This window comes from Falco naumanni, chromosome 12, assembly GCF_017639655.2.
Source record: "Falco naumanni isolate bFalNau1 chromosome 12, bFalNau1.pat, whole genome shotgun sequence".
Classification (NCBI taxonomy): domain Eukaryota; kingdom Metazoa; phylum Chordata; class Aves; order Falconiformes; family Falconidae; genus Falco; species Falco naumanni.
The window spans coordinates 8,144,278-8,170,608 of record NC_054065.1 but is presented as its reverse complement, the minus strand read 5'-3'; the positions used below and the strand labels follow the sequence as shown (position 1 = coordinate 8,170,608).

Genomic DNA, 26,331 nt, shown 5'->3' with positions numbered 1-26,331 from the left:
AGAAAAGCTAAAATCCGCTCCAAAACAGGTGAAAATCCTTTGAAGAAGCTGCCATTCACCACCACATCTGAACCCTCACGTTAGAACATCCATCTTGAACTTCAAGTCAGAAATCCACAGCCTGGACCTACACAAGAAATCTTAGCAGCTACACTGTCAAATAAAAATCTCACTGAAATGTGCCTGAAATGATACCAGTAATTTGTTACTCTTGCTTAAACAACATGTAGGAGAGAGAAGGCTCCCAGTGACTCAACATGCAAGCGAACTGGCACTGTACTTACCCGGTGTCACTATCTGGAACTCCAGAGTAATAAATGGATGAAATGCAGCTCATAAAAATATTCATATGATGAAATTTATGGCTTACATTAAAGCATGTTTAACTTGAAAAATGACTATGTAAAGCTCAACTGATCTGTTCCCTGTGTATATTCACAGTCATATCTGTTTACTTTGGAGCTGCACGTTTAAATTTATTTCCACTTGAACATATCCAAACTGTGTGCACGTCCCAAACAGCTGAAACTTTTTTTTTTAAAAAAAAAAAAAAAAGTATGTGCAAGTACTCTATTAAAAAACAAAGCCTGGTATAATTCAATCTTCTGGACCAGAGGCACAGCCAGACCCTGAGATGGATAGCGCAGAACTCCTGCCCCCTTCCCTCTGCAAAGCCAAGGCAGACAGGGCAGATGAGCTTCGCCACTCAGGGTGCAAGTAACCAGCCCTGCGAAGCCCGGCTTGCCGAGGGGGCGACTGTATCCAGAGCACAGGTTCCCCCTTTCTTTTAACACACCACTCGTGGGAAGAGACACAGTTATCCTCCGTGCACAACACAGCTGCCTGGGACCATGGAGACGAACATGTCTAACATCAAGCCATCTTTGCCCACCTCAAAGGCTGCTGAGGGGGAGAAGGCGCAGGAGGAGGCTAGCCACATGAATCAGCCTGCGCGGGCAGAGCCAGCTGCCTGCCGGTTAGGCAACCCAGCCTGAAGCTCTGACCAGAAAGCTGTTGCACAGATGCCAGTATAGATTACATAGGTCTTCTTATTTATACCTCTATTAGCATAACTGACAAGGAGTAAGCAGGATTCTCTTCCAGCTCATACGTAAAACAAGTATCTCCAAGTGTTTTTCACTGTAGATAAAGAAAAAAAATCTTTCACACGCTCTTAAGCTTCTCAATTTCCCAGTAGCAACAACACATTTTTCCTTTTTTTGGGGCAGCAGAAATTTAACACTAGTACTTCTCAGTTTAACATCCCCTACGGTTTTAGTCTGAGATCTCTACTGTGGTATCTAGATTTTTAATATACCGAGGGAAAATAAGTAAGAAACTTCCACAATGCAATCTGCATGGTCTTCAAACAAGACACCAGGTTTACAACGTGACTGAGTACCATCAGGGAGTCATCCCAAATTCCTTACCAACATACCGATAAAAGCAGCTAGTAATGAAACACCTAGGGACAATACTACTCATTGGATGTGTTACAATGTAGATGGGAAAATGAAAAATTATCATTCTAGAAGTATTGATGAGCTAGTACAGGATGAGGAGTTTTGCAGATTGACTTGCATTCATAAGGACAGTACTGAACCAGAATGTTCTCAGTAAAGAGTTATTTTCCCTTTGTTTCATTCACAAGTACAGGTCAGCCTGATGGAACTAATACTTTAAAGTAGACAGTACAGTTTCCAGTACATACAGATCAATTCAAGCTACAGTGCAATGCATGCTACTCATGTATTGAATTTCTTTTAGTTGTTCTGTTTTGTGTAAAGAATTGCTTTTCCTTCTGCCTCAAAAAGAACCTATCCTTCCCCTAAAAATATATACATTAACTCTAGTGCAGTTTCTTTTTCTTTTCCCTTTTTTGAGGCAAAACCCCCCAACAAAATGAAAACCAAACCTGCAAGTGCAGAGGAGGACAATCGGCTCCAGAGACTTGGGAGCAACCAGATGACTTCCCAAAACTATTGTGTATTTAGATCTGATTATTTGCAATTAAATGCTCTTGTAAGTGAATAGCATCTGCAACCTTTTCAAAACCAGCATCTATTCCCAATTCCATTACATCCAATTTGCTAAAAAACAACCTGAGTGACCTGTCATTTACAGAATGGGTATTCCTCAGAGACAGTCACATTTACTCAGGGCGAGGGTGGGAGAAAGACATAATTCTGAGGAGACATGTGGATTGAGAACCAAACTCTCCTTAAATCTTTTCTGAACTGTCTTTTATTGCTCAGTTGAAAGGAATTTGCAGTGCAAAATGATAAGAAATACAAACCACCTTCTTAATACATATGCCAAAACATTTACTTTTCTTTTTAATGCCACTTTAATTCCTGGTAAAATTCCAAACCAAGCGTTTATATTTCATGATATTGTCAACTTTGCATAAAACTACTGGTACTGCTCATGACTTATACAGCCTCAGGGAGACTATTGATTTTTTTCCCCTTCATAAATCTGAAAATGCTCTGTCTCTTCCCAGTGGACCCATTATATTTATTGGTATCCATCCCAAAACAACTGCTCAAGGTTATAGCTATGAAAACATTTGGGGTTTTAATTCACTATACAGAGTCCAGAGAAGCCCACAGATTTTGGCTCAGAACCGAAAATTTGCCCTGACTGCAACAGCGTTGGTTTTTTTGAGGTTTTTTTTTCAGTTGTGTATCAGGACAACTGGGTAAAACTTCTTCCCTGGACAGGGCTTATACCCTCTGTAATGGAATATTAAGCAAAGCCCTTCTTTATAGGCAGTTGAGATCAGACAATGACAGTTACCAATAAATAAATATTGCATAAATATTTCTCCTAAAACTCAAATCTTATGGAATAGCTAAAATAAAGAAATTATCCTGGCTCTCAAGAATAGATGTCCAACTTTGAAAACGCTTTGAATGTCTGACATTTCAGATGGCAATAGAATATATGTAGGTGTGGTCAAAGATGAAAAAGATTTAAGCTCTGCAGGTCATTAAAATACAGTATGCTATAGTGACTGATTATGTTGCTATTGCTTTAATTGGTGTTTGAATCTTCAAAGATAACTTTGCATCAACTTTTAAGCTAATTTATGAAGGAACAAGGCATCATGCAATAATAACCTTCTACTCCCTCTACCTGTACTGAATCCAAATGGAAGATTTGCATGCGAATTATATAAAAACTATACTAAGCCACATATCCTATGCTGTAATGATCTTCCAAGGGAGTACATGCCTGTGGGATGTTCCTCTCAACACAAGAGAACTGCTGCCAATAGACACCAAGGCACTTTAATCTGAGTCATGGGACTACTTATGAGCTTAGCCATGGCCACCCCTGGAGCAGGTGCTAGAAATACGCAGAAGAGTATTAGAGTAATGATACTTTCTTTGATTTCTTTCCCTACGTTATGAGTATGGACTTGAAAGGGGGGAGTACCATCACCCTTAGCACGTTACCTGTTTCACAAAGCAGCTGCACACCAAACTGCAAGGAAAAGAATGCTGCCTCCAAAAGCAGTAGCTACAGCAATGTCACTTAGTTTTAAGACATGTAAAAATATAGTCATCACAATAAAAACGGTAGCCTTTGCCAACAGATTTCACTAAGTGGTATCTCAGATACCATAATTTTGATTACATTTAGAACAAAAGCATATGCCTACTGTGCAGTTAAAGTACGCAAATGCTGACTATATATTGCTTTGCACTGTACTTTAATAAATTAAACACAGAAATTGCAGTATGTTATCCATAGTCTACATGAAAATACCTACAGCATAATTTATAACTGGCATCTGACCAGTTGGCAAGGCAGGCCTAGACTTTGCATATCACACAAATACATAGTCTTACATTTGTAATCTTGCTTTCATAAAATGAGCAGTAGCAAATTTTCAAGTCTGTAAATTCTGTGCTGAACCAACACACTCAACTATAAAATCTTGTGTCCCAGGAGTGTGACCTGTTCCAGAAAAAAAAATGGTTTTATTTTAGATCATTTTACAGTGTCAGCTTTTATTAACAAGTTTGGTAAATAGCTATCGAGGCACATACTTCTGTTCTGCTATAAACCTTTGAAAGAAAACAGCTTTCAACAACAATCAAAAAATTAGGGCTATTCTAAATAACCTGAGATTGTCAAATGTTAAAACCATGGGTTTACTTGCTTTTCTGATGTGCTGGTTATTTGTTTAAAGGCAGTATTTCATAACATTGCTCTTTTCCTTTACTTTTCACAATATTGAAACTACTATCACCTGACTATTGTAGCAAGAGAATCATCACAAATCTTTCCTGCTTTTCTCGTTAAATTTAACAAATTCAAATTGAGAAAAATGTTCCATGTGTATGTACTGCTAACTGTACATGCAGTTTGTTATAGATACATAGCAATAACAGAAACAGTAGCTTTCAGAAATTACTTAATAATATATTATCATTAAAATATGTCATACCTACAGCTTTAAAAATTGTTGTCATAGTAGGAAACATTCTTAGCCTACAATCACAGAAAAATTGTACTTCCTGAAATTTATTGAGAAACATATACACTATATTTTGACCCACTGACACATGGAATTAGATTTTGTATGACAATTTGTGAGAGGAAAATGTGGAATGTAAATTTACAGGTAATTAAAATACCTTGATATTAAACATTAAATATCTTTACATAAATTACTGAGGCTATGAGTAAAGAAAACACAGAATCCAGATGCTTCAGGATTCAAGTAAGTGACTTGAAAGTAAATAAAAACACCTCTGACAAACACAAAACATGATAAAATGCACCGGTTTCTTTTTTTTCTAAACAGAACTCATTAAATAAAACTTCTTTCTCCAAAGGAAAGCAACCATGTTGCATGTTTAAAAAAATTGCGGGAAAGCATTGCACTTGGGCTGAAAGCAACACACACTGTGATGCAGCTTTTTTCCTTTGCTATTAGAAGCAATGACAAAGTTACTCAAAACACTGAACCAACACGATGTCCAGGGTAGGTATCAGTGCCAACCATCCATATCATCGTTAGGGACAAAGGGGTATGATTTGGGACTGAGCTACATTTGGAACATGCCTTTGGGTGTCCCAGAGTTCACCACACAAATAGAAAAGGTAAGAAATGACACAATGTATTTGGTGTTATCTTGGTTTCAACGTGCCAGTGAATATGGCATTATTCACTTGGTCCTTAAAATCTCATTTCTCCCCGTATAATTGATTCTTCAGTGATTCCCCTTTTTGCTTCTGAGCACAAAGGGGAAAATTACACCTATCATTTGCCATGATTTCCCATCTTTCCCAGACTACCCTCCGCTGACACCAACGTAAAAAGTCATCAAGCAGATTACGCAGAATTATACATTAAGATTTTTTACATATACCTGTATATCAAAATGAACATGTGATTTATCATTTGCTAGACTCATTGTATGTGTTAGATAAGTTACGCTATTCTTCTGTTACCTCTGCTAAGCAATGTAACAATGAGCAGCGAGGCTAATCATAATGGCATCTACCTTTTGAAATCACACTCGCTGAAATAAACAAGACATTCCTAGTTAGAAACACCTAAAATTCCAAACAGAATTTACTATACAAGTTGTATTTGCTTCATATTTACCAAATTTTCTTTTCAACTGCAGAGACAAGAGATTTTCTCACCCTTCACTTTAAGTGACAGTTATGGCTCTGAGCAGCAAGAAGTTAGCCTGGTGCACAGTTTAGAACAGAGCACCACTACATACTTAATAAATACAAGCCTGTATAATACTATTAGGGGAAAAGATGCAGCTGCATCATGTTTAGATCACTAAAAAATTGTTGCTGTTGTAAGAAAGTGCCCCAAGGGACCAAGAAGCAAGTCATGACATCGTGATTTTGCATTGATTTTACAGAGAGGATATCTGAATACTGCAATGGCGAGTGATACATTCATATCCTCAAGCCCACAAGACAAAACAGAAATGGGCTAGCTAGTGAAAGTAATTAACTGTAAAAAGAATTTGAAAATGAAATCTAAAACCAAGATATGTGAGGAGAAACATAAGATTTTTAGCAAAGACAGCAAATATTATGGAACACGTTGAATGGTACCTGTAAAAATATCTCACTTTCACCTACACAGAGGTTACCTTTCCAGAGGTAAGGCTGAGGTATTTCACAAAATTACATTTCCTATTCTGCTCCCTCTGTGTTTACTGCAGTTTCAAAAGAACGTATATGAGTACCACATGAACAGCAGCAGGAAATAAAATCTATTTTTAATGGGAACTACTTAAATAAAGTTTAAAAATAAAGTACTTCTTTTCAAAACTAGATTGCTTAATTTTTTAAGGGCTTTGGCTCTGCAATGTACAAGGGTGCTCTAAGATGCATATACCCAAAACCCCGATTCACTTTAAAATTAGTGCTCTCTTAGAAGTATGAATTGCTCCATCTGGAAGTGATTAGGGTTCCAAGGATGTGCAGCATTAAGTAATTTAACTTACTGAAGTAGTTCTTTTTTAATAAGCTCTTCAATTTAAAAATAAGAATAGTTAAAAAAAAAAAACCAACAACTTCCTAGTACAGCTGTTCGAGTCACATGAACCACTTTATTCGTTTAATATACTGAAAGAGGTGGGGGAAGGAATTACTTGAAGCCAACAGTAATAATTGTAATAGCAACAACCTAGAGGTGCAACTGTACAGGGCGGGGGGGGAAGTCAAATACTTGACCTAAAATGTTTGTCTGTGATAATCACCAGGCTATCCCTTTGCATAGCTACCAACTGGATACTTCTTATTTTCATTGGAAGATGTCGCTGGAAAAAAAGTAGGGACCGCATGACACCTACCATTGGCAATTGATCAATAAACAATGCATGTATACCTTGCACATATAAATAGTAAACATAATTGTTACAGTATTATGCAACAGCCAGTATTTTGAGTACAGAAATCAAAGTGCATTTCATAGGGGCTGAGACTGATGCATGCTGACACAGATGTCTATTTTTTCCTTCTTAAAAGGCAGGGGGTAAAGAAAGGACTTACTAACTTTGTCATTTGCTTTCACCGGTCTTGTGTAGATCGTTATTTGAAGCCAGACCCAAAAATGTGTTGGGTGTCTTCCAACTGAAAGAACCCACTGAAGCACCAAGGACTGCACACCCCTGGCAAAGGGTACGCATGAACAACAAGCAGGAACAAATGGTGCAGCACACAGCTGAAGAGGTCAGTGATGATGGATCGCTTTTTCTAGAGATCAAGTTTTCCTCTGACAGAAACATATAGTTTATTTTCATGACTTTCCACTTTTGCCACAATTAGCTTCCTGAAAGTATCACTACAGAGTATCACTACTCTCTAACGCATGAAAACTCTTGTGGGAAAGCATTCAAACTGGCATTTTAAAGTTCAGTATCTCAGGCCACAGATAAAACCAAAATTAGTCGCTTTATCTTCTAGTAGGACATTCTTCTTTGTCTGCCTTTGAAATTTTTTGATTAATATTTCTTAGAAGGTTTTATGGTGTTTTAATAGAAGATAAATTAAGACTTGGTGTTTGACAATGGCAATTTTGGCATTTTTCAGGTTAAAATCTCTTTGTAATTTTGAAGGGTTGAAGTGTTAAAGTAAGAGATGCTAATTTCTCTGGGGAACATGAAAATTAAAATATATTTCCAATTTGAATGAACTGACATGCATCATCAGTTGTATTTTCAATTAAGGTTCTGCAATGTTGATTAATTCACTCATTTGAAAAACATTTACATACAAGATGGTCAGGGAAGTGGAATGTTGCCCTGGGGGAACTCAAGAGAAGAGTCGGGGATCAAAGTTTGAAAGCAAATTGACATATTTGGGGAGCTTTCAATCGCATGGTAGCAGTGGCTGAAGATCACAGCAATCAGAAGAATGGTTTTTTGCTTAGAAGATGGTTACTGCCATCATTGAAGATTTAAGCCTTCAGATTTTTTATAAACACACAGCCTTGTAATTCAAACTATCAAGAAAATGCCAGCCATTAGTCTAGGGAAATATTTGAATACTGAAATGGAAATTAGCTTTACAATTTGCATTTAGGAACGTGTAAGTGTGTGGATGGGCTTTTACATTATGAAATTATTACCTTGTTTAAAAAAACTGTACCTTTGCCAGCTGACTCCAGGAAAACTCTCTCTACTCGGTTGTTATGACTAACCAGGAATATTAATGAGAAATTGAACTATTTATAAAGAAATTTATTGAGAAAGATTACCGATAGTTGCTGTAGTATTTCAATGGGACCCGCTAAGTTAGATTTTGATTTGCTACACTTAAATTGCAAAAACAATTCAAATTGCAATCAACTTCACGGTCTCTTTAAATTGTAAAGAAAAATCAGAGATGCAGCATCTGAGGAAATTAATGTAGCTAACATTTTAAAAGAATTCACCCAATTATAAAATTTACTCACAACGCCAAAATACCATGCCAAGACTGTTGGTTTCACACTTCCCACGTAAGGAAATGTTTAGTAAAGTAAAAAGCACATATTATGTATAAGTTAAATCAATGTCAAGCAGAAAACAAAAAATTCAGTAAATATTAGTTTGAACTTGAGACAAACTATGAAATATGAAAAACCATGTGATTTTTTTTAACCCATTTAATAAGAAACAGCAAAAGTGCCCTTCACCAGCTGTTGCTGGAAAGCTGTCAGTTCATTTTTAAACAGAGATGTCAAAGGTCTGCAAACCTGTTATTGAACAAGACTGAACAATTGAAAATGACTGGGGTGATGGGGTTAGGTGCAGGGACACATGATTTTAGGCAACCTTCTGCCTTTCCATGTTCTTTGAAACTCAGTCCTAGTGAGCTTTTAGGGCTCTACTGTGACCCTAGTGATACAGAAATTCACGACTGCGAAGCATACCTCAGCCTCTCTGCTGTAGGGGCTCCCAAGTCAAAAATGTCAGCACAGAAGGACTTTCAGAAGTGAAAAGTTATTACGCCCTAAATCTCTAGAGGTAAAAGGCAGACCTGTATCTAAACTCCAATGCAACACACTTCTGCTCTAATAATATATTCTGCAAACAGAAAGCATCCGTTGTAAAATACCATTCAATTAGTGTCAGGTACATAGAAACACATTTAAAACTCTTACACTTTATGATGAAAAATACAGTTCTTCATTATTTAAGTATTTTTTCCTATGACAATGTGAAGGTACATATTTTTACTGATGTAATTGTATAATCTAACTCTTATGTGGATGCTAAGCAGAAAACTGCATTAATGTAAAAGTTTGATCTGTGCCAGTATATGATGCAAGAACAGAAACCTCTCTATTGGCTTCAAACATATAGTGCCACAGAAGTGACTGTGCTTGAAAACTGAGCATTTGGCCTGAAGGAAAAAAAAATAATTAGTATATCAATAGGTGTGCAATCATTAACAAAAATCAAGGATAAGTTGCCCCCACCTACATTTAGCAATGGCATCAAAGGCTCATTAATGCAAACAGTGAGGAACGTATTTCCTTTTGCAGTGTTGAAAAAAAAAATAGACATGAAAGGGCCAATTGCATGAAATGCAGCAACAAGTTGTTACATCTCATGCCACTGGTATGATGCAGATAAACTAGTAAAGCAAAACCACAGAGTGTAGCAGAGCTGGGGGTCAGACAGGGATCTTTCTGCATGGTCCCTGGATTAGTGCTGGCTTCTTCATACAGTATTTATGTGTAGACCAATACACAGGGCATGTGAAAGACAGCATTACATTTTTAAAGATACAAACCCAAAACATGGCCAAACACAACCCACAGCATTTCAAGAAAGTAACGCAGTCCGCTATGTTTGTTTAAAGGATGAAAACTCCACCACTTAATGTGTGCAGAGATATGCACAGATTATCCAAAAGACTAACTGGACAGTCATGAAGAGTGCACAGATTAGGAAAAACACTTTCTAGAGATGGAAGGTAAAAGTAATAAACAATACTGGTGTTATCAGTATTTTGCACATTCTCAGCATCTCCACAGGCACAGCAGAGTCCTTCCTGTGCAGAGTGATGGATGACTACATTTAAGCCGTGCAGAAGGGATGCTGTTAGGGATGCTGTCACGAGGACTTTGGTTGCTGAGCTTAAACTGCAGGAACTCAGGACATTAGCTCTTGAACTGCCCCGTTCAAATCAGAGCCTGCCAGCTGAAAAGGCAGCCATCACATATCTGTAAAACCCACTTCCCTCTGTGGGCCACTCTTAACTGGCCTCCCATGCAGGCGAACGGCTAGATGAATTGACAAAGCCAGTACAGCAGAAACTCCAAAACAAAATATTTTCTTCTTTTTAAAAAATAGGACTTGACAGAGGTGTCCATCCATTGGCAGCTCTAGCTCTGGAACATGTGCATGCTTCATTTTTAATGCTGTTTACTTCAAGTAGTTGACAGCACCAGCAATAATCATTGCTACTGTCTTTCTACTAGCAGCTCTGCACGATCAGGGTCTATGCTAGTCATGCCCCCCAGGTACAGTTCTTTCCTGTAGCAAGAATTTAAAGTACAAGAAACAATGAACAACAAAATACAATCATTAGAAACTTTTAGAAGAAAAATATGGAGAACACATTACAACTGAAGATATTTTAACTATCGTTATTTAACGTAGTGGGTTTGTGTCACAATCTGTTGGTAGTTGGGGGGGGGGGGGGGGGGGCAGGCTTCAGGGGGTGGCTTCTGTAAGAAGCTGCTGGAAGCTTCCTCCAATGTCCAATGGAGCCAACACCAGCCGGCTCCGAGATGGACCTGCTGCTGGCCGAGGCCGAGCCCATCAGCGATGGCGGCAGCGCCTCCATATGGGATTGCATATTGAGAAGAGGGGGGAAATCTGCGCCAGCAGAAGAGAGGGGTGACACTATGTGGGAGCAGCAGCCCTGAGCGCCCAGGCCAGGGCAGGAGGGGCAGGAGGAGCTCCCGGTGCCAGAGCAGAGGTTCCCCAGCAGCCCATGGTGAAGCCCACGGCGGGACAGGCTGTGCCCCCAGCCCATGGAGCCCACGGGGGAACAGATCCCCCCCCACAGCCTGGTGAGGGCTCCATGCCTGGGCAGGTGGGTGCCCGCAGGGGGCTGTGACCCATGGTCAGCCTGTGCTGGAGCAGCTCCGGGCAGCGCCTGTGGCCCCGTGGAGAGAGGGGGCCCGGCTTGGGACCTCGCGGGGGACCCACACTGGAACCCGGCATCCCTGTCACCCTGCACCATGGATGGGGAAGAGACAGAGCAAATGGGGAGTGAAGCTGTGCCGGAAAGAAGGGAGAGGTAGGGGGAAGGTGTTTTAAGATTTAGGTTTTATTTCTCATTATCCTACTCTGATTTGATTGGCAATAAATTAATTTCCCCAAGTTGAGTCTGTGTTGCCTGTGACTGTAACTGGCGAGTGATCTCTCCCTGCCCTTATCTCGACCCACCAGCCTTTCGTTACGTTCTCTCTCCCCTGCCCAGCTGAGGAGGGGAGGGATAGAGCGGCTGTGGTGGGCACCTGGTGTCCAGCCAGGGTCAAACCACCACAAATGAAGGCAAGGTGACTCTAAAAGACAGAAAGACAGCAGACTGCAGATTTACATGTAAATAAAAAGAAGAGAGCAAGCAGTCGTATAGCTGGATATAAATCTTGAGTAATGCAATGAAACATGGCTGTATTATCAATTTTGCTAATGCTATCATCAGATTATTTATTTGCAGGGAAATATAGCAACGAGTTAAAGCCCATTTAACAAAAACACCAAAACAGTGTAACTGGATGACTGTAAGGATTCTTCTGTAAAAATACCAGAAAATCCAACTACTTGAGAAGCACACATTTTTAAAAGTCATATTAGGGAATGAAAAGAGTATGTCCTTTTCCCTTCAGCAGGCCTATTTATATGACTAAAATTAAACACATGCCTAATAATTAAGCATGATTAGGTTCCAATTACTTCGTTTGTGCTTCTTTAGTGCTTCTTTCATTTCATTCTAGCTGCATCAAAATGTGAAAACCAGAGATGTGAATGGCTGAGATTGACTGCCATCGTTTTCAGACACATTTCAGCCCACCCTGAAAAATGTACGCTTCCTGTCATACACTGTCAGTAAAACTCATGTCTTCCAAACAAAGGTTCTGAGAACAGAGCTTACACGGCACCTTTAGATTTTACATTTTGTTTGACATCTACCATTTGTGAGAAATGGCATTTTATAACCACTTTCCATCCTGTCTGTCCCCATCACCACCACCCCCACCAACCATAATTGCTTTTGCTATAAATAACTGACAGTGCTACTGAAAGTAATAGAGAGTAAGATTTAGAAAGCTCTTTTTGACTGCTTAATAGATTTGTTATATAAGTGCAAATCTTCTTCTAGTGTTAGTGTTAAGTAGGTTCTTTTCTGCCAGGGGAAAAAAAAAAGGGGGTGGGGTGGGGGAAGGAATATATCATCTTTCACAAGCGGATAGCACAGTCTGACCAGGAGAAAAACAATTCTTGTACTTAAAGCACATTTGAAAAGTTAGCTTATCATCAGGCAGCACACTACATAAATGTAAGTTTCATCTCAGAGATTCAATATTAATTTCCTTTTTATCAGTTTCTTATTTGAAGATATCCTAAGTTTGGTAGGTACAGTACATTTACTAAGCAAAAGGAAAAGGAATTAGGTTTGCCCAGGTAAATCCCATTATTTTCAGACTCAAATACTCATTAAAGTAGGAAATAACCAATATGACACGCTGTATCAGCTGCTATGGAAAACGACCTTTGCTGAATGCTCAATTTACTGAATGGGACTTCCAGTGTTCCAGAGCCACCAATAATAACGGAGTGGCAAGCTTTGTCAACAGAAAAGCAAATCAACCGATCTAAACTGACATACAAAGAAATCAATCTTGTATTAAAAAGAAACTTGATCAGTTCAAACAGATGTTCACTTTAAAAGATAAACATTCCAACACAATTACAGATGAATCCATAAATTCAGATGAAAGGTGTTATTCAGGGCACCAAAGAGCTTCCAAATTAAAACTGCAGGAATATTTCCCTACAGAAATCGTTCTGGTCACATTAAAAGAGGAGATGAGGTTATAAGTTTTGGGTTCTTTTCAATTCTGTTACCACTCAAGTAATTCTGTAAACTGAGAGTGCAAATCTAGGTAAGCGCTATTGTGAAGACACAACTTTAAATACCAAAACAAAGACTGTTCTGAAATTTTTCTTCATATGTTTCTTTCATGGAGCAGAAGGCCTGGGTTTCAGAATGGCTGCTCACAGTCAACACCTGCTCCTTTGTGCTTTTGCGAAATTTCACCTAAGAAAAAAATATTTTGCTAAATTAAGTAAAAAACAGGATCTCAGCCAGAAGGTCCCACCTTATCCCCAAGATCTTGAGAAATCTGAAGTCCTGAGGCAGCACTAGGACTGATGCATAACTAGCAATTTCTCACACGATTACACAAAAAACAAAGAGGAGGAAATGCAATTATTTCACAATCAGCATCAAAGTTCAGCAATAGATTATGGCAACTACAGCCCATGGAAAAACCATCCTTCCAGCAGTACCCCTAAGTGGAAGCGATTCCCCTCCCACGCTGGCTACCCCTTCACAGCCCAGACTTTATTCCCTGCCTGGTATCGACTCCCTTCCCCAAGCAGCATCCTCCGATAAGCTCATATGTTCTCAGATCATCCAACACAGTCAGTTACAGGAGAAGGTAGCCTGACTATGATGGTAACTTGCCTCTGAAGCACAGGGGACAGATTGTACCTCTCAGAGCTGCCATTTCCTAACATCAGAAAGTAATTAATCTGAGTTGACTTCCATCATGGAGCAAACAGTTTGCCAACAGTAACCACCAAATATTATATTAGAAATTATATACGTTCGCTACACTGGAGGTGCGCCTAAAGCATTAACTGTAAATGGTATTTTCAGCAGGGATGTGTATGTGGGCATGCGCACTGGAGTCAGAAAAGCTGTGGCAGTCATGGATTGCACAACCATTTCCATAAACAGAATCTTCTGTGGATAGCTTTTTCCCCTGCTGTACTAAAGTTTTCCATGTTTGGTCTCAGAAAAAAACAGAAGTGCGCTACCCTGGGAATGAAAGAACTGTTCCCATCTTAAATCCATCACTGGGGAGAGAAACAGGAGTCTGATTTCATGGTGTTTGTTCTTTTCCAAGATTTACTTTAACACATGGTACCTTCTCCATTTTCACCTTTAATTTTTGGTTCTTCCATTCAGAAAATAATGAGCGAGGCAAGGTTTACTCAGACAGCTAAACATATCAGAGCAGAGAGCAGCCCTGTCAGTGCTTAAAATCAGTTGGGACACCTAGGGATGGAGGGCTCATCAACTGAGCCTTGCAAACTGTGGACCAGTTAGGAAAAGCTGAACAATAGCTCATACCCTGCTTTCCATATTTTGGAGCCTGGAAAGGTGCTGGAATGCTTGAACAACAGCGCTGGCAATATTCCATCATAAGTATGTAAGGAACACAGTTAAAAGTCTAAAGCATTATTAGCTAAATTCAGTGTGATGGATGAAACGGACCCATTCCTGCCCTACATATCATTTAAGCTGTTGTTTCCTCAAGTAGTGCATAAACTGTACGATGGCATTTTAAGGAGGGTGATTTCACACTGAACCATTTCCAGAAGTCCTGTGAGATACGAAGATCTACTGTGCTGTTTACATTTCTTATGTTCAAAAGAAGGCTTTCTCCAGAAATACTCATGACACAAGGTAGATAAGCTGCACGCAAAGAAAGGAATCATTCACACACACACAGAACAAAGTTCTCCCTATACAATCTGACGTTATCTACCTAGGCTGAAATATAATCAGTGTTTTCTTCTAAACATTAGGAAAACAAAACAAAAGCCCAAGCATACACATGAAATTGCTGCCAAGAGGAAAATCCATATTATGCAGGTGACAGCTTCCCCTAACAAAGCATTTAAAATAGCAAAATATGGGAAATACCGCTGCCTGCCTTCAAATACCTGTGGAAAAGGTTAAGGAATAAAAAAAGGCAATAAAGAAAGAAATATTAGCACACAACAACATAAGAGTGCAAAGTGCGTTAATTAGTGTATTATAATGACTTCTGACAGCGTCACATAATGCCTTTTCATCATCATACTGTTTCAATTATGCATTCTCCACTTCCCGCATTAAAAACAGCTTCACTATTATTTTTCACCTGCTGCTTCACTATTAGGTTTAAGCACTTATGTCTTTCAGGAAAATAATTTTATTTTCTGGAAGTTAATCACTGATTCCCTTAATAAACACTATGGAAAAAATTCCTCAACTCTGTGAAAGCATAAAAAGAAAAGAAAAGAAAGGGGAATGTTATAATGCAGTATGCTTTGTTATCTCCAATACACCATGATCCTCCATGCTTCACAGAGCCTTTGGTTAGAAGCCAATCATGCAGCTCAGAGCTGGAGCACACTGATACTGAAATCTAAAAGCTGGACTAACTTTCCCCAAATGCTGAAAGAAACATCAAGCAGCCCATTTTTTTTTACCAGCTATTAAACATGGAAACAAGCATTAAGACAAATGACTGGAAGTCTGATCTACTAACAATATAAATTAAAAGATCATTCGCTACTCCATTCCTAATGACCCGCTGGGGAAATACGTACCTTCCAATTATATTTTTTAACCTTTTTTTAAACCTTGTAGAATCTGAAACAAGGAAATCCAAAATAAATGCATAAACGGGCCTGAATCCTTTCCAAAATTTAAAATACTAGATTATTCCATTATACGCATTGAAGTGTGGTGTAGCAGAGCGGCAGACTACTTCGCTCCTCCCCTTGAAAGGCCAAGCAGTACACCAAGATGTCAAATGCAAAGGATAAGTAACACTAGGTGGAGTGTGAACAGATTAAAGGGGCACAATTCCACAGCAGATCCCTACAGCCACTCACAAAAGTGGGCTCTGACAACAGAGCCGAGACGTAATGAATGGGTCTCCTCCTACACACGCCTCTGAGCTCGCTCTGGGGAGAGGCAGCAGCAGGAAGGTGATGATTGCCTCCGGGAAACAATCTTTCCCATACCAAGCTTCATGGGACACACCCTATCTCCAGTCATGGTATGGGTGCAAGAATTTTTTCCATGCACTCATCGACCACTCTGTTCCAACAGGTCTGGTACATTCTTCCTCCATCTACTCCTGAAAGGTGCCAAGAACCTGCAAAGCAAGCTGAGAGTTTTAGCAGAGCCCTACAGGTATCCAAAGCCTTGCAGGATTTGGTGTTCAGAAAACCACCAGAGGCAGAGAAGTGTTACACAGGGCAAAAGATCTTGATCATTTAATGATAGTTTACTGTAGCAAGCTTCACTATACCCACATTTTCAACCACTTCTCGACTCATTTTATGAAACAATCACTTAGTAAGGAAAGCCTTGACAGAGAGCCACAAAACAGAAACTCCTCCTTGAAATTTTCATGTAGCAACTCATCACCCAGTTATTGCTCTTCTTTTTAAATCTCACTGAATTTTAACACTGAAAATGGTATGAGGTTAAGACAACTTTTTGGACTAAATTATATATTTGGCCAAAGTTCTCAATTCCTCTTCATCTCTGCCCCCTCTTCCCCCACAACATAATGCTGTAAGTCCTTAATTAAAGTTTACACAGTTAGGGTGAAACTCCCAGGCAATGAAAATGTGTACTTGGAGGTTTGACAGTAATACCTTCTATCAAGTAATGCACCACATTAAGGAGCTGCAACCTTTTTTTTTATTAAGACATTTGGATGCTTGTAGCAATCATGGCTTGCTGGGCTGAATTTTCAGTCTCAGGCACCTTTTAAGCAAGACTCTTCAGGCTCCACGGTGCCCTTTTTTTAAAAAAAAATAAAAAAATTAAAGAATTATTTAGTGGCCAAGTTTTCCCACGTGCCTAGCACCCACACACTCACTCTGCAATCTCTTTGAATAGGTGTCTAGTAAGATCTTAAATCAGCACTGGAGTGCTTAGAATTAGTATGTATTAACAGATTTAGGCAATAACATTTTAAGCTACTGAAGCTTATTATTTTCATTCTTAAAATCTATTCACGTAAGTGCAGCCACCTTCTCATTCAGAGCAAAAGATTTGAGATTTAAATGTAGGTTCACTTGAAGTGATTTTAACACACAAAAAGTGACAGGAGTTGGAATATGGCTCATTTGTGAATTGAGGAAAAAGAAACGAAATAATAGAAGCAGCAAACAAATTACAAGACCTGTCAGCCTTGTTAGATACTGTGTTGAGAGCAGTAGGGATGAATGGGGACTTCCCACTTCTATGCCTATCACAAACAAATGAAAATATATGCAAGGTTTTGAATAAGGCATTTAGGAAGTGACAGATAAGTCTTGGGAAGGCAAGTTTGCTTTCCCTGCCGAGAAAATAACATATCTCAATACCAGTACTTTCTTTCAAATTCCTTAGGACAATGCCTTACATACAGCAATTTTAATTTGAGTGTTTGCTCTGTGTTGACAATCCAAGTTGGCAACTTCCAATATTCTACTTTAGGAAGCAGTCTTAAACGTCACAGCGCAAGCTGTAAAGAATTAGTACCTTCCAAATAATACATCTCTTAAGAAACCATCTTTCTTCCCAGCTATTCCAACCTTAATTCCTGCATTCCAGCTTCATGTTTGTTTTGTCCAACAGGAAGGCATTTTATTCCAGAATGTTATTCTTTCCATTATTTTGGAATTACACACATCTTCCATGTCTGAGTAAGGCCAAAAAAACATGAAGGGAAAAAAAGTATTTTTTTAAAAAAATTATTATTTGAATGTCAGAAATTGCTATTCTTGAGAAAGATCTGTGCTCATTTATGTACTTGAGAAATTCCTTCTCTTAAGATTTCCCCTATTTGAAGAACACGACCATATGCTAAATAAACATACAGAATCATAGTGCTCTCTGCAATATCAAAATAGATTTACGCAGACAGTATATTTAACTGCACTGTACCCATCTTAACATGAAGGGCACAAGACAGAGAAAGAAAACCAATCTCTGCTTGCATAACTAAGGATTGTGCCACTGCCACAACCTAACCAATTACTTTTAAATGTACAATAAAGCCTGCAAACTACATTTAAGCTTCCGAAAAGGCTTTCCAAGCAAAAATTTTCCACCACTGCTTTGTTCAGGTTGCTGAAACGACATCTTAACAGAGGGCAAACCGAAATTCCTTGGTGTTAAAAGTCTCAGACAAGAACCATTCCTCTCAACCAAGACACTATTTTTATTTTTTAGATCATTCTATTCCTTTAAGTAGAAAAAGTACACCTGCTGTTTGTTCACTATTGTGAAGTAATCTGAAAAGTATAGGAATGTAAAATTAAAGCTCTAACAAAACTGACATAAGCTTCAAAAATCATTCCACATCATTTGAAGATCCCTGCTTCACTAAGTTTTATTGTTCTCCAGTTTAGTTAATCCTCTGATATGTAAAGGTCATTGTTCCATGTATTTGAAGGTTTATACTTATGCAGGAATGTAGGGATGGTTGTGTAGGTAACTCCAAAATCAATCCCATTACGGCAGAAAAAAAGAATAGATGCCAAAACTCCTCTCCTACAATGATAAAATGTAAATGCTCTACAGAAAGTGAAAACAGCTCCTCAGGGAATTGTTAGGAACTGGGCAAAAGAGCAATGCAAACGTTTCATTAGTCAAGTAGAAACTTGAAGAAAGAGAACTGGGAGTGCTTGTGAGAACAGAACAGCACTGCCAGCATGGTGCAGCAATAGAGAAAGCCCAATGACTAGTTCACTGACCTTGCATACTGATAAACGTCAATAAAAGAAAAGGAAATAAGATAAAAATCTGTACATATAAAGTATATCCCCATTTATTCCTTAAAGGATTTTGTAAATTCCACATCTTCAGAAACAAAGATAAGCCATCTACTCATGAAGGGCTAAGAACTGCCAGTGTTCAAGCCAACTTCACTGAGTTTAGTAAGGACTCCTGGGAGAATCAGCATTTAATAACATCTCTCACTGGTCTTCAAGAAAGAGCTTCCTAAACGGGACCCATAGTTTAACCTTCTTCCCTTTGGAAAACTGTTGTTAAGAAAACTTCAAAAGGAAGAAGGAAAACTGTTTTACTTGTCTCTTTCTCAGCTTGTTTGTTAAGACTGAATTCTCCTTGTAATTCTTCATCACAATTATGGCCTGAATGCATTAAGTATGATATTCAGGAAAAGAAACAGTGGGATGTATTAATGATCCACATCTTTTAGATTTTTAATATAATCTAACAAAATATGAAAATGTTAAAGAGGTTCAGCTGGAAGAGGAAAACAGAATGATAAATATATCACAGTCTCTTTAATCCAAATATTTTCTTTAAAATAAACTCCACTTTCAGGGTTCATTTACAATCTCATTTGCACAGAGTTGCCAATCCTGATTAGCCCGAATGAACTCCCTAAACATGAAGGTGAAATCTCCCAGACAGTGATATAGCAGATTAGAACACCTGCAGACATCCATTGTGCCACAAGAGGCTTTCTTTTAACTTGGAACTACCCTCAAATCAATACCATCAAATAAATGTACAAAAGAAAGGATCTCACAATCCTTGGTTACACAGAAACCTCACATTTTTAAAACTGAGGAAATGCATGCTGCTTCAGACTAAACGCTAAAAACCAAAGAAGTCTCTAGCTTTCAAAAACAATGAACACTTTAAAAGGGAGAAAAGTATGATTTTTGCCAAAGTCTCAAGACGCTTTTAATAGGATAACTAGTCATGAGCGGTGTTACAGTAGGCAAGGTAAAGAAATATTTGTTCAGTCCACCAGTTGAACATATACTTCTTCATGAAGACACAAACCACAACCATCTGAAAAGCCGTTATTTCTTTAAAAAACAAACCCAAAACCTGATAACTTTATAGATACTATGGATATTATGAGTCAGACTGCAGATGAAACTCGTGTCAAGAAAGTAAGTAACAAATGTCTCAATAAAGGAGGATTTTTCACACCCAGCAAATCAGTACATGCCATCTATTCCTGCTGATTATGGCATTTATTTGGTCAAGTATTCACAAGTTAAAACTGTGTGTTTAATCACAGGGTCTGGCCTATTATAAGGCATTGTGTCTTAAGACTTTATTTGATCAGAAGGCAAGCTTAGACTAGTTCCTGTAACTTTGAGAAACTGCAGTCAACCATTTCTCAACATCTGATAGGAAGGAAGCACAAGGAATGCATTTTAAAATGTGTATGGTTTGATCAATGAACGACAAGTAATGTTTCAACGGTTGTGATTGTTAAAAATGACAGGGTATTCACTGTACATATAGAAGAGTATTGCACGTATCACATCTTATGCAGTAAAAAGAAACATAAATATCTTAAATGCATATATTAAAACAAGGTGCATAATTGAGATGAAAAATAAAACATTTTTAGTTATTGAACTGTACTGAGAATTAACTATGGTTTGAATTAATGTATTGGTTTAAATGAGAAAAATGTATTTTGAGATTAACTGGAAATGCTCAAGCCTAGCTATACAGATACTGATAAAAGAGGACTGGTTTGCTTATGGGATGATAGCATTTCCATTTTCCTATAGCCCGAGTCCAGATGTTTCTCTTAGATTTAGCAAGAATGAACCCTAAACCTTAATTCAAACAAGTCTGATTTTAATTAAACCCAAGATCTAGACTCACCTTCGTACTAAGAGGAAGTGTTCCTTTCATTAGGTAGAAGATAAAAATGGAGGTAAACACAAAAATAAATTAAAAAAAAAACAAACCAAACAAAAAAAGATTTCACATCAAACAGAAGCAACATGAACAACAAATGGAGAAGGAAAGAAAGCTGAGAAAGGGTGAGAGATGGCTAGGAAAACACTAAACTGATAAAGGATGCTCTGACAGTCTATGAAAAGACACAATAACAATACGGAGATATCGCCGCTAAAAGTGACTGCCCAAGAAAGTGGTGGAAACATTTGAAGTCTAAAAACACAGGGGTAGACGAGGGATAATATACTTGCCAGGCACAGCATTCAGATAAGAGACACTGTAGTTAAATCTGTTAATTGCACGCCTGCCATCTTATCAATTTAGAGGCTAAAGGTGCAAGATATAATGGATCCTGGGCTTGGAGCCAAATCACAGCTCCTGCTGTTGAATATCCAGCTACTATAAGCCAATAGGGGTGCTTTTATTTTTTAAAGCATTGGTAGGTAAACCCATTGTTTTCCAAATATCAACAGCACATCTCTGTTACAGTCTCTCCAATAAAATACACAATGACCCAAATGAGCATTAGCACTGGTTTGTATTAAGGAGAGCCTGGAGCTAATAGACAAATAAAGCCCAGTATCAAAGAAACACACTGAGTCCCTCTGCCACAGGCTGGGAGATGTGTTTGGCTGCTTTCAAGTGAGGGAGGCGTGGGAGGAGAACAAGCATGTGTACCGCATATGTGGCCAATAATGGCACTACGGAGAGGTGACCACCTCGGAGGCATTCGTTTCAGAGCAGAGCTCATGCAGCTGGCCTTGCCCAAAGCCTGCCCAGTGTTAAAGCCACTGAATTCACCTCTTAAAAGACCGGGCAGATAGGAAACAATTCATTCACCTGATAGTGATACACTGAAATCTCAGGCTGCTCACACTGGCAGCCTGCTGTAAACACACAAGACAGGGACTTACCATACCTGCGTCTAACATTAGTTGCTATTTATTTAATAAAACAGGATTCTTATGAGGAACTAGATTAGATAATGGCTTACAAAGCCATTTGCTTATATAACTCTGCTTAAAATCCAACACCAAATAGCAGTGGCAAAAAATTGTTACCAACTGTTGCTGGTACAGTGGATTACTTGAAATGCACTGATACCCTCAGTTTGTTCATGGTGGGTAAGTCACTCCAATACAGAAGTCAAATCCACAGTTGGAATTAATTCAAAGAGTACTTTTATAAGCCAAGAATATTCCAAAACCTGAAAAAAAATATTTTCCTCTCCTATGAAAAGATAGTCAACCTAAGCCAGATTTGGACACTTTCTCTTTAGCGTTTCCGTCCTGCCAACCCACCTGTCCAATGCATGTTACACACAGAGGGGGGGTTTGGTTTTTTATTTTTAAACCGGCGCTTAAAGTCTCTATCCCTGCAGGCATGAAGGCAGCTCTCAGCTGTCTGGTAGGAGAGCAACAGCAGCGGAAGGAGCTATGCAGCTACAGTTTCTTCATATGCCACAGGAACACACAACACTCCAAACAGCATTACAGTGTGTGACAAAGGCCGAAGTCTCCCAAGCTCTTTGGTAAATGAGGTAAGGACTTGTCCCACCTTAGAAAATTTCCTTTCAGAACATGCTGTGTCTGCCGTACAGGGGATTTACTCATTTGTGCCACCCTGATTTCCTATTCCTAGTCATTTGGCCTCTAAAATACCGTTGCTAATAAAATAAAATTAAAAAAGAAAAAAAAGAGACCAATAAAGTCCTCTCTCATTTTCACCCTCACCTTCTATGCATGACCACAAGAGGTTCTCTGAACCATGAACTAACTGCTCTTTTAGATAAAACCATCAGTAGGAAAGCTAAATAAATTATTGTCTACAATCAACAACAAAAAGGTAAGGAAAAAATAAGATGAAATCTTACAGTGTTTTGAGATCTTGAAGGCTTACAGATTACACTAATTTCACAAAAAGTGTCTGGGGAACTTAGAGAAAAACTCAGATACCCCAATTGCATAAATAACATTTAATAAAGAAAAAGGACTCGTGGATCTGCAGCTGCAATAGGACATTCAAGTATCTATGATTCATAGACCTCTGACACGGTTCTTCTGCCAGTTCTCTAACACCTTTCAATTCCCCACGGGGGCAAACCTGTATACAAGTTGTCTTTACTTCTACCCTATTTGTTCCTGTACTAACACAGTGGCATTCAAGTTGATCAAGCATAATTTAGATAATTTTTCACACCCACATCTGGGCTGTTGGACAAGTCCATTCCCTTGCCAAAAGCAGAAAATCCAAGAAAGGCCAAAGTGGTGGCTGTGCTGTACAAGAGCTAATTTAACTCAGAGCATGAGCTAGTGAGGAAGGCAAGGGCAATGCTGAAAGCATTTTAATCATAACCACTGTAAAAATTTTAATCCAAACACGGGGGTTTTTCTTGTTCTTTGGTGGGGTTTGGCTTGGGTTTTTGGTCTTGTTTTTTCTTTTGTAATCTGGGGATAAATCTCAGTCTTGGCTAAAACTAATTTTTATGTCAAAGACAATCTCCACTAGAACAGTCCTTAAGCAAGACAGGTAATAAATATTCCTTAACAATAAATCACAACAAAAGGAGAGTTTTCATGCCCTTCAAAACCATGCAATAAGAGGGGTCCAAACAGTGATGGAGAGGCAGTTTTCTTCTTAAGTTGTGGCCAAGTGTTCAAACCCCAAACTCATTTTCTGAAGTTGTCTTTCATTACCAAGTGTAAGACTATGATTTAAAATGACTTGGTTTGCATCTTTCTTTATGTTTAACTCTCTAATCTGAAAGAACTCCAACATATTCATGGCTCCCCAGTCAATTTTGCGTTAACTTCACTTTCAGCTTCTCATGAATAGGGCTGTATTTATTACAAGAAATCAATTTTAAATGAACAGTCTTCCCTGAAAACATTTCTGCTCTTTTTTTTTTTTTTTTGGGGGGGAAGTGTTTTAAACAAGATTACACCTCTGACAGGATTACACCTGACACAATTGCAATCTTTTACTTGAATGAATTGTGATTTTCAAAACTGCAGGCTTTCAAGAGCATATTATATAACGCTATTTTGCCATCCATGACACCTCTCAAAGTCTCAAGGTTTTTTTCCTCCTCTCTGGTTCACATATAACATGACTGGAGTTTCCCCAGTTCTACTGGAGAATTAAAAATTAATAACGTGGCTGTTAAAACAAAAAGCTTCAACAAGAAACTGTTTCCTCCTTTGTGTTCATGGGTACTTTAAACCATTTACAGTCTTGACGACCTAGCCCATGTAGGCTAACATATTAAACAATATTCTTACTGTATTCTTACCTTCTCAAAACCTACCCAAATGTTTAATTCTAATGCAAACACTGTATACTGAAAATACAGTAAGAAAGTTGTGAAAAATAAATGTGATCCAGGCAGACATACACATATTTAGATACCAAAAATGTTATTTTTACTGTTGCAAAGCATTTGTCCTTTATGTATTTATTTATTTATAAGCCCTGAAAAGTATTGGAAAACTACCAACTCTTTTTATTGAAAACTAAATGTGAAGCATACTTAGAAGTGTGAAGCTATGTATCAAACACATTCTTTATTGCCACGTTGAAACATTACGATGGTCAGACATTTCTCTGTCCATCTCTTTCATACATCACTAGAAAACACAAGAATTTAGACCACTGTGTCTGAGATTAAAGGGCATTCAGTATAACTCACTTTTCTGATGAGCCAGAAGAGAGATCTGTAGCATGACAAAGAGCTAAGAAAGAGTATGTAAGAAGATGCATTCAAAGTTGGAATAGTTATTTAATTATCACTTTGTTTTGGCTTATTACTGCATAAGTTATATTATACAAATTATATTCACCTACAAACCAGCGTATGAGCAGAAACAGATATAAAAAAGTTTAGACGGAAAGTACTGTATCTTGCATTAATACACTTTCGTCCCAAACCTGATTCTAGAACTATTATCAGTTACTTGGACTACCGCTGGGTCTTTTTTGTTAGTTTGGTTTTTTGTTTATATTCAAAGACATTCAGAAAGTTGTAAAGCCCAGATGACAGTTACTGCTGTGCCCTGTAGATGATGCATTTCAAAGTTCCTCTCTATTCCCAACAGTGAAACTTCAGTTCTAATGCAACAAGCTAAAAGCACTGTGCTGCAACTACTAAAAACTAACACTTCTTTTCTCTGAGTGTTCTGAAAATGGCCAAAAATCAATGACATCCAGAACCTATTTTTTCTTAACAGCTAATTCACCTAAAAGATACTGCCATTTATCCAGTACAGAATAAGTGGTAGAACATTTGCAATTTATGCAATGGTGTAAATATTCTGTGACACTTACTAGCATGCACAGAGAAAATATAAACACACATATGGATAAATAGATGTACAGCTACAGATATATAGTAACATAAATGCATCCCCTCCATCTCTTCGGTTTCCTTGTTTCTCTTTTTGTAAAAAGATACAAGATAACTGATGATAACTCAAGAATCTTCATAAACATCATTGAAAACTCATGAATACCAAAAAGGAAGGAAAGAATCTGAGAAATTTGAGGAGAAATGAAAAATTAACACCTAATGTATCCTCTTCAACTGGTGCAAAATATTTCACACAAAATTAAAAAAAAAAATAATACAAGTACAAAGCAACGTTAAGGGGGATGTTATCAGAAAACTAAAAAAAGGAGAACTAATTTATCATAAATTTCTAGTACTGCACAACAACAACAAAAAAACCCAACATTTGATTTTGATCCCAATACTAAAAGGCAAAACCTCATGGAAAATGGTATAGTTTCACTCGTACTGAAACAGGATCTTCAGCATGTAAAACAATACACCCCCCCCCCCTTTTTTTTTATTATGTGGTTAACCAGTATTTAGATTCTTTCCTACAGCAATTAAAACAATATTTACACCCTGCAGCCTCACACCTGATGTCTTCTTCCTGAAGAGAAATCTTTCAAATGTTTGACCTCAGTTTTTAACCAAAAAAACAGGTTTTGGTCTTTGCACTTAGTTTATGTGAAACAGCCTCAAGATACCTCTGCTTAATGAGACAAAGGCCTTTTAAAAAACATTTTACATCACTTTCCCATTCTATTCACTTTAACTGGTCTAAAGGAATTACATTACAGGTAAAGACTCTTGAAACATTCCTACTTTTCATTTGTAAGATTCTTTAAAAATATATTCAGAGGAAAAAAATTAACAACTTTAAACCTCAAGTAAACAGTGAGGGTTGTGAGCAAATGAAGAATAACAAAAAAAATTACAGCACCTTTCACATCCATATTTTTCCTTTTGCTTTATTTCAAAATAGTAGAATGAAAACAGCTATGTTCTTTGCTGTTACCTATGATCTGACTATTTCCATCTGCAAAAAAATTGCCATATTTTTGGCCAAGGAATATGCAGATTCAGCACAAAAAGGAATCCTATACTTTGCTCGCAAGGAAGAAAATTAGGCTGTGCTGTTTTTACAACATTCCAGCTACAATAATATAATTATTATTAATCTGAAGAAATGATATGAAGTTAAT

The 26,331-nt window shown here is 38.0% G+C and overlaps 1 protein-coding gene across 2 annotated transcripts in view; it reads right to left on the bottom strand.

Moving 5' to 3' along the window:
* MACROD2 (mono-ADP ribosylhydrolase 2) overlaps nucleotides 1-26,331 on the bottom strand; it is an 893,250-nt gene that overhangs the window by 585,776 nt on the left and 281,143 nt on the right. The gene's annotated exons all lie outside the window — the stretch shown is intronic.